Consider the following 10,267-nt stretch of genomic DNA (forward strand, 5'->3'; position numbering starts at 1 on the left):
GGAGGCGGGACGGGGCGGGCACGGCGGCGCAGCCGCTCCTCCGCCGTGTGTCGCCATGCTGGGGGCGGCACCGGGCGGCGGGACGGGCACGGCGGCGGGGACGGAGCCCGGGGGCCGGCTCCACGCGCCGGGACTCTGCTGCCCTCAGCAGCCGCCGCCTCACGCACCCCGAAGCCCTCCCCCCCCCCGCCAAGGGGCCGCGGCCGGCTGAGGAAAACTCCCCTTGTTATCCCTAAGAGCTGTGCCCGGGCAGGGACTGACCCCAAGTGCTGGCCCTGTGAATTGTTCCCCTGGGGGTAACAGGCTCCGTTTGCTCACCGCGGAACAATTCGAGGCAAAATGTTGCTTTGTTCTTCACCGGTACGTGATGCTGAGCGTCGTGTGCCTTGAATGCGTACAAGCGTGATTCCTGCCACCAGTCGTCCGGGGTGAGCTGCTTGTTTTTACGGGTTGCTGCCTGCCGTCAGGTGCGGTATGCCGCCGCGGAGCAGTGCTACACACCACCCCGGGACTCGGCCCCGCAGTCTCGGTAGCGTTTCCAGCTGCGTTCACGCCGACATCACCACGGCACGGCACCCATGGTATTTTACAATTAACACAGCAAAAGAGATCAGCACCTTAATTCATATACAAAGCATTACTCTGCTGCTTCTGAGAACGCTCGCTCTCAGACGCGAATAGGCGCAGAGGCCTCCCTTTTCCCCCTCCTTTCCCCATCTCCATTACAGCTGCGTGCAGCTGGACCTGGTGCTTAGGGACATGGTTTAGTGGGTGACACTGGTAGTAGGGTGATGGTTGGACCAGCTGATCTTGGAGGTCTTTTCAAACCTTAATGATTCTATGGTTCTATGATTTATTTATTTATTTTGACATTACTGCAGCTCACAGTTCAGTTTGCAAGAGGTACCACCGCTTGGGATGGAGGAGGAGGTTACCAACACTAACTACTCATTCCAGCACCAGTTTCCTGGATGGCTGAGCCACTTTGTGAGTAATCCGAACCCTGTTTAGAAGATCCTGCTGTAAACTGTTGCTGGTTTCAGTACAAGGCAGCAATTCCACAGCTGTCTCATGAACAGATTGTTCCCCGACAGAGCTGGGGTCGATAATGTGCTGTCCCATGCTATGCCATCCCTGCTTGTGAATGATGAGCTGCAGTCTCTGCTAGCAGGGGCAGATACCCCAAGGTAGACCAAGCATGGACACTTTCTAGCTCAGTTTCCTAAAGAAAAAAAAGAAAGTGTGGTCGTGCTATCTGCTATACCGCTAGCTCCTTTTGAAACCCTTGGACAGCTTGAGCCAAATCTCTCAGAGATGCCAACGGTATAGGAAGCAACCAGTCATTCAGAAGCTACCTTCTGCATGACAGAGGTCCTATTAATGTTCCCACAGAAGGAAAAGCTACAATAGGAGTAGTTGCTTGATCCCAAGAATCCAGATGGGGAAAGGATGTTGCCGCTGTGACTGATAATTTCTGCCACTCACAGAATGCTCATTGCATGTTTAGCCCTATTGGAGAAGGTTTAGAGGACAATGTGCTAATAGATTCATGGAGTTCTTAAAATTCCCACTAGTGAGTAGTAGTGAAGCTGGCTGGTAGGATAAACAGCATTTTGAAAATACTGCATTGCTAGACAGTACCACAGTACCGTCTGTAATTTCCTTACAGTGATTCTAAGAGTTGAGCAGGTATTAAATACAGATTTTGTTTGGCTATGACTAACCTTTTATTCAGTTTAGAATTAAATAGTAAAGCCTATGGGGGGAAAAAAAGCCCTCAAGATATCCAAAGAGTTATTCAGTGTTACAGTCAGCAAATTACCTTTAACAGCACAGAATATTTCATAGAAGAGAAGTCAGCTGCAGAAAGCAAGTCACAACAGCAGGACAGCTCTGTCTCCTTCTCAGAGAGCAGGGATATTCCCACTCAGATGTGATTTTCTTTCTTTTCTTCCATTGGCTTCCATGCATTTCAGGCATTTAAGTTTAACATTTGCAGATCTCTCACTATCAAGTGTGAATCTAAACAGGATACTTACCTCAGAGAATGCCTACATCTTTAGAAAAGCGATGTGGCATGCTTCTGAGCCAGCTTTCTCCCCTCCATCCTTCCTGGTCCCTCTTATAAATGATTGAATAGAATTTCTTCTGCCTATGGAAAGTTGCTCTCTATAGCCAATAGTACAGTTAGGTTTTCAAACTAATGTTTCTTCTAACAAATGACTCTACAAGCACTAAGTCCTGTAGAGGCAAGTACCTGGCACTGTAGCTTCCACGCATTTGTTCATTAATATGCTCCAGAAGTAGTTTGCATAAAATTTTCAATTTCCTACCCAGCACAGAAAATAATCATTGGCAAGAGAAAACAGTGCAAAGAGAAAGCAGAACATATTGCTGCTGACCAAATTTCCATAGATCTCTGGGACTCAGCGGAAAGTACATAGTTGTATGAAAATTAACTTCCACGGGCCTACGTGGATGAATGCTGTTATTATTCCTGTAGAAACATATCTAGGGAATCTTATTCATAATTAAATAAGCATGAAATAGGAACTAACCTTGTTCCTTGTCCAGGATACTGGAAAAAATACTGGTTTAGACAGGCAAATACACTTGCTGTTCTTTGTTGTAAGCTGTATACCTCCATTTTAGTTCTGGTTACATTACCTTGTCTATCAGCAAGTGAAAATAATAAGCTTGTTTCTTCACCAGTTTCCTTAAAAATACCAAGTGGCAGGTGTGCCCTAAGAACACAAAATTGGCTATAAGCTCATAACATTGCACATCTTGGAAACTGTGCTGATAAATGGAACAGGGTCTGAATTTTGGTTAACGCTGAGCTGTGCTGATGGATCATCCTCCCTCTCCCCTCCTGCTCACTTCTTCGGTGGCTTTTACAGGGTGACTACAATAGCTTTTCAAGCAAAGTTTCGTCTCTGGCAAAAGCATCTGACCCTGGACTGAAAAAGTCAGCCAGAAGTTCAAACTGTGCTCAGAGTTAATCAGGTAGTCCTTTTTGAAGGACAGTGGCTGAAAAAACAATAGCAAATACTCATAACATAGAGTTTAATTTTCTAGTAACTAAGATTCACTCCTAGTAGCGCATGGGGAAACTAGATTTGCTGTTCAGGTACTGAACTAGGGGTGCATGCTGTGGTTGGAAAAGATCAGTGAGGTTTTTATATTACTGTACGTTTCAGGTGTTTAAAATAAATCGCACTGCACAACACCTCTCCACAGATACTGAAAGTAATATTCAGTTGCTCACACAGAAAGCAAAACAGAACTGTTTCATCCCTCTCAAATACGAATTTTGTAAAATTCACATGCCTTGCACCTGCAGGTTGTCTAAGCCATCCGGCTGACCAAACTGTCCTCAGGTATGTTCACACCTCTATGCTAAAGGAAAAAGGCCCTGTATTGTCCCTGGCAGTACAACTATGAATTACACATAAACCTATTGTAGGCATCTTTTTATGATGCATTTTGATATCAGTGTGTCTCCAGCTGGTAGCTGGTATCCTGAGATATGTAGCAGACCTTACTATTCAATATCTTAGATTTTTATTTGCACTGAATAACACTTTGTTCATGTTGGTTTTAATCCTGCAAAATTTATGCACATGCTTACACTGGTGCAGTAAAAACAGTCCTGCACTACGCTGTCATCGGTCTTCGCAAAATAATAATAAAAAAAATGAGCAGCTCTGAAAGTCTTTCCAGGTTTGGGTCCTAAAATTATTCTGGAAATGTGTGGTTACTTATGGTTTTAATGTGAGGAAGTTTATCCTTGTTTTATAGAGATTCTGCTTAGAACCTTCTGCTTTTTGTTTGAAGTTTATGCTTTTCTGAAGTTTATGTTACACCATAAACAATATGCTGTATTTTGTACACTGGAGTCACCCATGCGGAAAGATAATGTTCACAAAAAAGGATAACCTAGTCTTAAAAATAAATTAACATTTTTCCTTAACTTACAGATTGACCATTTTGTACAGGAAGAAATATGTGGAAATAATTTACCTGAAGAAATGGCAATTTGTGCTGTGCATTCCACTACATCTGCTATGAAGCAGTACGATAAGAAATACACTTTAGTCTAACAGTTCTAATGGGTAAGTGTATTCACCATAATAATTTCTAAGCTGTTCTACATTCAGAGTTGGATTATTGTAGCCAGTGAGTACCACAGTATTCACCAAGGCCAAATGCCATTCACATGAATTTGCCATTTGAGTGCATAATCAGGCAGTAACTCGTTCTCTAATAAACTGCATTAGTTCTATGTGTTAGTTTGTTGGTTTTTTTTGTTACCATCTTTGCACACAGTATCCCATTCTATATACTTCCTGACCTTTCATACATCTAGAGCCCCCCCAGTGCTATCTTTCTTCAAAAGCTACAGCACAGACCTCTTTTATTATGTGCTCAAGGAATAACTAAAGACAAATAGTGGCTTAGACCATGCCCATGCCTACACTAAAGGCATTTGCACCAATTCATAAATGAAGTGACATCAATCTGTGTTTATTTGGGCAAGGCGTTAATACACAGATCTGTGGGTATGGGAGTATGGGGGTGGATTAGTTGACCTATAAAGGTCCCATCCAGCTGATTTTTCTGTTTCTGTGATTTCTAAGAAGAGGGGGTGGAGGACAAACTAACAGATGGGAAGTATGTTTACTCTCTCTTGTTTTCAGATCTCGTATATCAGTGCCCAGCGATGCCAGCTGAATGTGGATTTGGGGGGGAGGAGTGTTGATGGCTTCAGCCCTCTTTATTTCTGCAGAGGGAAATAATATGAGTCTTTCAAAGTTTATTCCTCAATGACATTGTTTTGTCTTGCAGTTCGGAGTGCTAGACCATGAATCCCTTCTGCACCTAGAGAGGCATTTGTCTTTACAAAAAGCTCTATCTGAACAATTCATGACGGTTAATAAAGAAAGCACTTCGAGTCCTGACACACTGAATATTACACAGGTAAATCAGTCTTCAGAAGCTGATTGCAGACAAGTTCTTTCACAGGATACATCTTTCATTAGTGGTACTAATTGCTTGAGTGCTAGACATCTACCGAAAGAGATGAGTAAAAGGAAAACAGAGTTACAGAAACAATAACAAAATGACATATGTAGGAATGACAGCAGGTGGTAGAGCCATGTGACATTAGATTTGCCAAGTACAATTTGTATTCTCTCAGGTTCTGTATTTTCTGCCAAATATTACCTTAAATTCTCAGAATCCAGGAGAAAAAAATACTTTTGTGTTCATTTTTGCACGGCATGTGGTAATATTTTCAATTGATAGTTTTAAGTATTGTTCTTTTAATATATTATATCTTCCTACTTACAGTCTGCTACTGATAAGCCTAATAACAAGAAACAAAAACATACCAGGTAGCTATTCAAAGGGCTTTTAAGCACAGCTGCTTGGGCAGTCATGCTTGCACTGCAGTGACTTCTTGCAACAAGTCAAAGGGACAGTAGCGACTTCTAAGTATAATAATAGCAAGGTGCACTAGTATATGTATCAAGGTAATGCTTCATTAATGAGTGCACTGTGAAGAATATAAAAGCACGTAACTGGATTTTTCTGAAGGCCATACTGACTTGGGAGGAATGTCAAAGCGCTCCACTTCCCATTATGTGCCAGAAGCGTTTTCTGCCTAGGCTTCTGTGCATCATGCCTGGTGTAAACCAGGCACGAGGGTGGTGTAAAAGGCTCCATCTGTTGTGCTGGCTCCAATCCACTTGGCAGAAGACAGAACCCATGAAAACAAGAGATGAGAAAAGGGAATTGTGAACCCACTTCCTCCTCTCCCCACTCTATCTGTCCCTGGTATGTTCTTCTCTAGGAGCAGGAGGAGCAGTGTCCTTGCTCTTGATAGCTTAAAAAAAAAATTAGGGGAGTTGGGGTGCTTCATGCATCTTGCTCAGCCCTGTGGTAACAGCACAGGGGCCATTCATGGTTTGGATTTGGAGGTTTACATTTCTTAAAGAAGCAAAATGTTTTCTAAAGAGTGAAAAAAAAACAAGAGTCATTTTACCACTTTGGGAACCAAGCATACACTTCCTGGTTGGTTGCTGTGCTCGTAGCTGGTTTCGTTTCTGTATTGAGAAAATGCCAGGCAAATAATAAATCAGGTTCAAGTTCAAACAGTGCTTGTAACAGTTTGTTGTAGCAAAACATTTCTAGATGATGAAATGTTCTAGGCAATGGGACTGCATGGACTCAGTCTCATCAGGAGGTTCTCATTGAGATGAGTACTGCTAGTTACAGGATTAGCCACCTGTGTAGAGCACGTGTACACCCTTAGCAGGGTCACAATTTACCAAGAGAATTCAGAACCTTTTCTTTGTCCCCATTACTTCCTAAGCAAAGCTTTTTCTCCAGAGTCATGGTAGCTCCTCTTTAACTCGCATGCGACATGATCACAAAATGAAGAGGCCCCCTTTACAGCCATATGAACCCATACCAAGGACAGACAGCTCTACACATTTCTTGTGAAGGTCAAACAGGAAAGGAAAGACCTGCTTGGTTGGAAGCACATCACGAGGCTGGGGAGAGACTCGGTTTCACTCTGAATAGCAATTCTTCCTCTCTTGTGAATGGAAAAAATGCAGAGCAATCTGGTATCGTATGTCCACACTGACATCTAGTGCTGAAAAAATTGCACTAGCCAGTGGGGAAGCAAAGAGGCAAAAAGGTGTTGGACTGGAATGAAAATTTTTAAAATATAGCAAAGCATCGCTTCTGCTTTATGAAAGTGACTGCCAGTGGGTGGCCCTCCCAGTGGGAAGGAGGTGTCCTGGCTCCATGAACCTGGGTGCTGTGGAGGCACCCCTTGGAGAAGCATCCCTTGGAGAAGCCCACAGCCAGATGCTCCATGTGGCAACCCCTTGGTGTCCCTGCAAACCTCCCTTCAGGACGCGAGGAATCACAAGTCCGTTTTGCAGCCACTGGCACTGTGGGATTTAGCAGAGCAGTGCTGCCAACGGCCCAGTAATCTCGATTTTTTCAAATGAAGCCTTCACAGGTATAAAATGTTCTTACTTTCCAATCCAAGAAGAGAATTCAATTCCCTGGTAAATCAGAAAGCGTATCTCCCTCTCTAAGCTTTTTCTAGAGAAAGGGATCATTTGCTTAACAGTGGCTTTTAGTCGTTAATGTTCTCTTACCTCCCATTTCAATACGAAACATTCTTGTTGCTTTCCCACATGCATACAAAATTGCCCTTTGTAATATTTTGCTTTAAGGGCAGGCAGAGACTGAAAAACAAAATATTTGTGATTTTTCATTGTGATTTCTATCTACCGTGGGGAGGTAACAAGCAATAATAATGTACAGAATAATGAGTATTTTTCAATGTCAGCTGCCAGCATACTTCTTTTCCTGTCACCAGGGAAATTGTGAGATTAAAACCAAGTGCTCTGTGTGCTTCAGAAGTGATATATGCATGTCAGCGTTGGATAAATCATCAAAGGAGAAGAGCAAAAAGGACAGATCCAAAACCGCTGAGATCAATGGACTTTTTTTTTTTTTTTTTTTTGTCCTCCATTGAATCCCATGAGCTTTGGACCAGGTCCCAGGGGAATGTCAGAGCTCTGCCAGCCCCACTGAGACGCTGCCGTCCAAACGCCGGCGTGCTGCTTGGCAAGCCCCAGCAGCAAGGTTCAGCAGCGGCTGGCAGATGCGTGCTCCACAGAGGGAATCCTCTTGTTCATAAACTGAATTTCCCAGCGGGACCCAGCACAGTGCGCTTCTTGTTTCTCTGCGTGGAGGCGAAGTGGGTCCTGACCTACCAGGCCCTGCTGCTCATGATGACATCCTTGTCCTCCAGAAGCCCTGTGCTGGGCTCTGGCACACTGGCAAGCTATCTCCTGCCGTTTGGTGCCACCTGAGAATACCTATTACCTCCTCTTCCCTCACAGCACAGCAAGCGGCAAATGGCAGGATTTAGCCCTGAGTGCTTTGTGAGTGTGCAAGCCTCAGGAAGAAATATGGCTTTTATCCTGTCTGTAGCACCCTTCCCATCCTTAGAGTCAGAAAGCCCAAGTATTAAGGTGCAATTTCCTCTTTTAATTTTGAAGTTCTTTATTTTTTCTTGAATGATAATCACAAAGAAATAAGCATATTGCAACATCTAGGCTGCATTTTTTTCCCATCTCTTGTAATCAACAACCATATGCAGATTTTAAAAAACATTTCAGATTCTTGTGTCTGGGATGGACAGATTGGGATGAGCAGGGAGGATTGGCAGGCCCAATTAGACAATGAGTAGCATAAGTAGCTGTCAAAAATAAGGATAGAGCAGGAGAAAGCATGTGGCATCTCTCACTAGATAAGCTGTAATGATTGGCATGTTCAGTCAGAAACATTCTTTTTTCTGATTTAATGGGGGCTTAGAGTAGTCTATAGACGAATTGTCTCACAGCTGAGACCATGCAAATCAAGCATTAAAAAAGTAGGGTTAGAGTCTGGTGTCAGTTTAAATTCCATTAATATCAGTGGAATCAGGCCAAATTTATACACCCAAATTTATAGGGTGCAAAACTTGGCCCATATTTATTATTAGAAGCAAAAGCATGCAAAACTGCATCACATGTTGAGTATCTTCTTGTAACAAAAAGTAATACCAGAGGGAGAGAGAGAAGGAGGTAGAGAAGGAGAAGGGGAAGGGGATGGAGAAGAAGGAAAAGAACGAGAAGGAGAAGGAAAGAGAGAAAGGGAAGGGGAAAGGGAAAGAAAAAAAAAGTAGGAACTTAAGAAAACTCTCTGTTGAAATTTAAAAACATGCACAAAAAATTTAGATCTATAGTAGTAACATTGAATTAAAACACTTCAACATTGGTGTCATCGTATCATGTCTTGTCCACCCTTTCCCTTGCAACGTTCAGGATGGCCAAAAGGACATTAACAGATTAAAGGTGACCAGGTTGCAGATTATATTTGGTGCAGCGATGGAACATCCAGAATAAATATATTCAGCTGCCATTAGTTCCTAAGCTTTTGGGAACGTTGCAGCATGTAACAAAAGCAATGCCTTTTTGGGTATGAAACCGGGCAGTAATGGATATAATCCCAGCTAGGAGCACTGACTTGCTTTGGACTACTTGTATGAAATCTGAGTTACGTTTTGGGGAGCAGTGGGTTAGGCTGAGTGGCAATAATTTGGTGTCATGTAATTAATATTAAATTCACACCAGTGGTGTGAGCGCCGGCTGCCGCTCAGGGAGGCCTGTGGGACCACCGCCGAGGCACAGCCTGTCCTCTTATTTACTCAGTGGCTCAGGGCTCTTACAAATCCCCCGGCTGGGGTGCAGGAACAGCTCTTGTAAAGGAGTTGCTGCTCTTGTAGGCTGTTTTACAAACAGTTGCTACCCGTGAGCGGGGAGTGACAGGATTTTGGCAGCGTATGGCCTCCTGCGGTAGCAGCTTAAGCCGAGGTGGCTGACACAGCCACCAGCCCTGCCGGGTCATGCTGCCCTTGTCCTAGGAGCTGGCACCCTTGCCTGGAGCTGCCAGAGGGATATGGAAAGCTCAAAAAATGCGACTGAAGCAAAGAGGAGGCCAGTCGTGAGCAGTGGCACTGCAGGAGTTGCTGCCTGTCCCGTAACCCAGTCCTCTAGGAGACAGGGTGCAGTGGAGAGCCGTGAGCAGCCCAGCTTTCATCCAGTGCCGCCTGCGTGCTCGCATCCCGTTCTTCAGATTTGGCTACGAACAGCTCCCAGCTCCAGCTGGCCATCCTCAGAGACAAAGGAAAATGTAAATGCAGGAGGGCAGTTATGGAGAGCAGTGCTTTAGTCTGCGGTAGTGAAGGAAAATAATGCTTTAGAAAATTCACAAAACCAAAAAAAATAAAACACCTTGAATAGAAGAACCTTGTGGGGTTTTTTTTGTTTGTTTTTCTTTCTTTCTTTCCTTCTTCCTTCCTTTCTTTCTTTTTTCTTTTCTTTTCTTTTCTTTTCTTTTCTTTTCTTTTCTTTTCTTTTCTTTTCTTTTCTTTTCTTTTCTTTTCTTTTCTTTTCTTTTCTTTTCTTTTCTTTTCTTTTCTTTTCTTTTCTTTTCTTTTCTTTTCTTTTCTTTTCTTTTCTTTTCTTTTCTTTTCTTTTCTTTTCTTTTCTTTTCTTTTCTTTTCTTTTCTTTTTCTTTTCTTTTTTCTTTTCTCTTCTCTTCTCTTCTCTTCTCTTCTCTTCTCTTCTCTTCTCTTCTCTTCTCTTCTCTTCTCTTCTCTTCTCTTCTCTTCTCTTCTCTTCTCTTCTCTTCT

General features: G+C 43.3%; 1 long non-coding RNA gene across 5 annotated transcripts; it reads left to right on the forward strand.

Annotated features, from left to right (window-relative positions):
- Positions 1–66: 66 nt before the first annotated feature.
- Positions 67–9,772, forward strand: LOC308188860. Of its 5 annotated transcripts, XR_013945815.1 has the most exons (5): positions 166–360; positions 882–987; positions 3,981–4,115; positions 4,849–4,980; positions 7,403–9,772. It is a non-coding gene; the product is annotated as an uncharacterized lncRNA (long non-coding RNA). The 5 variants fall into 5 exon arrangements; XR_013945816.1 differs by lacking the exon at positions 7,403–9,772 and having other exon boundaries at positions 4,701–7,366; XR_013945817.1 differs by lacking the exon at positions 7,403–9,772 and having other exon boundaries at positions 4,849–7,366.
- Positions 9,773–10,267: the final 495 nt, after the last annotated feature.

Source organism: Anser brachyrhynchus (assembly GCF_964034855.1).
Source record: "Anser brachyrhynchus genome assembly, chromosome: 2".
Taxonomy (NCBI): Eukaryota; Metazoa; Chordata; class Aves; order Anseriformes; family Anatidae; genus Anser; species Anser brachyrhynchus.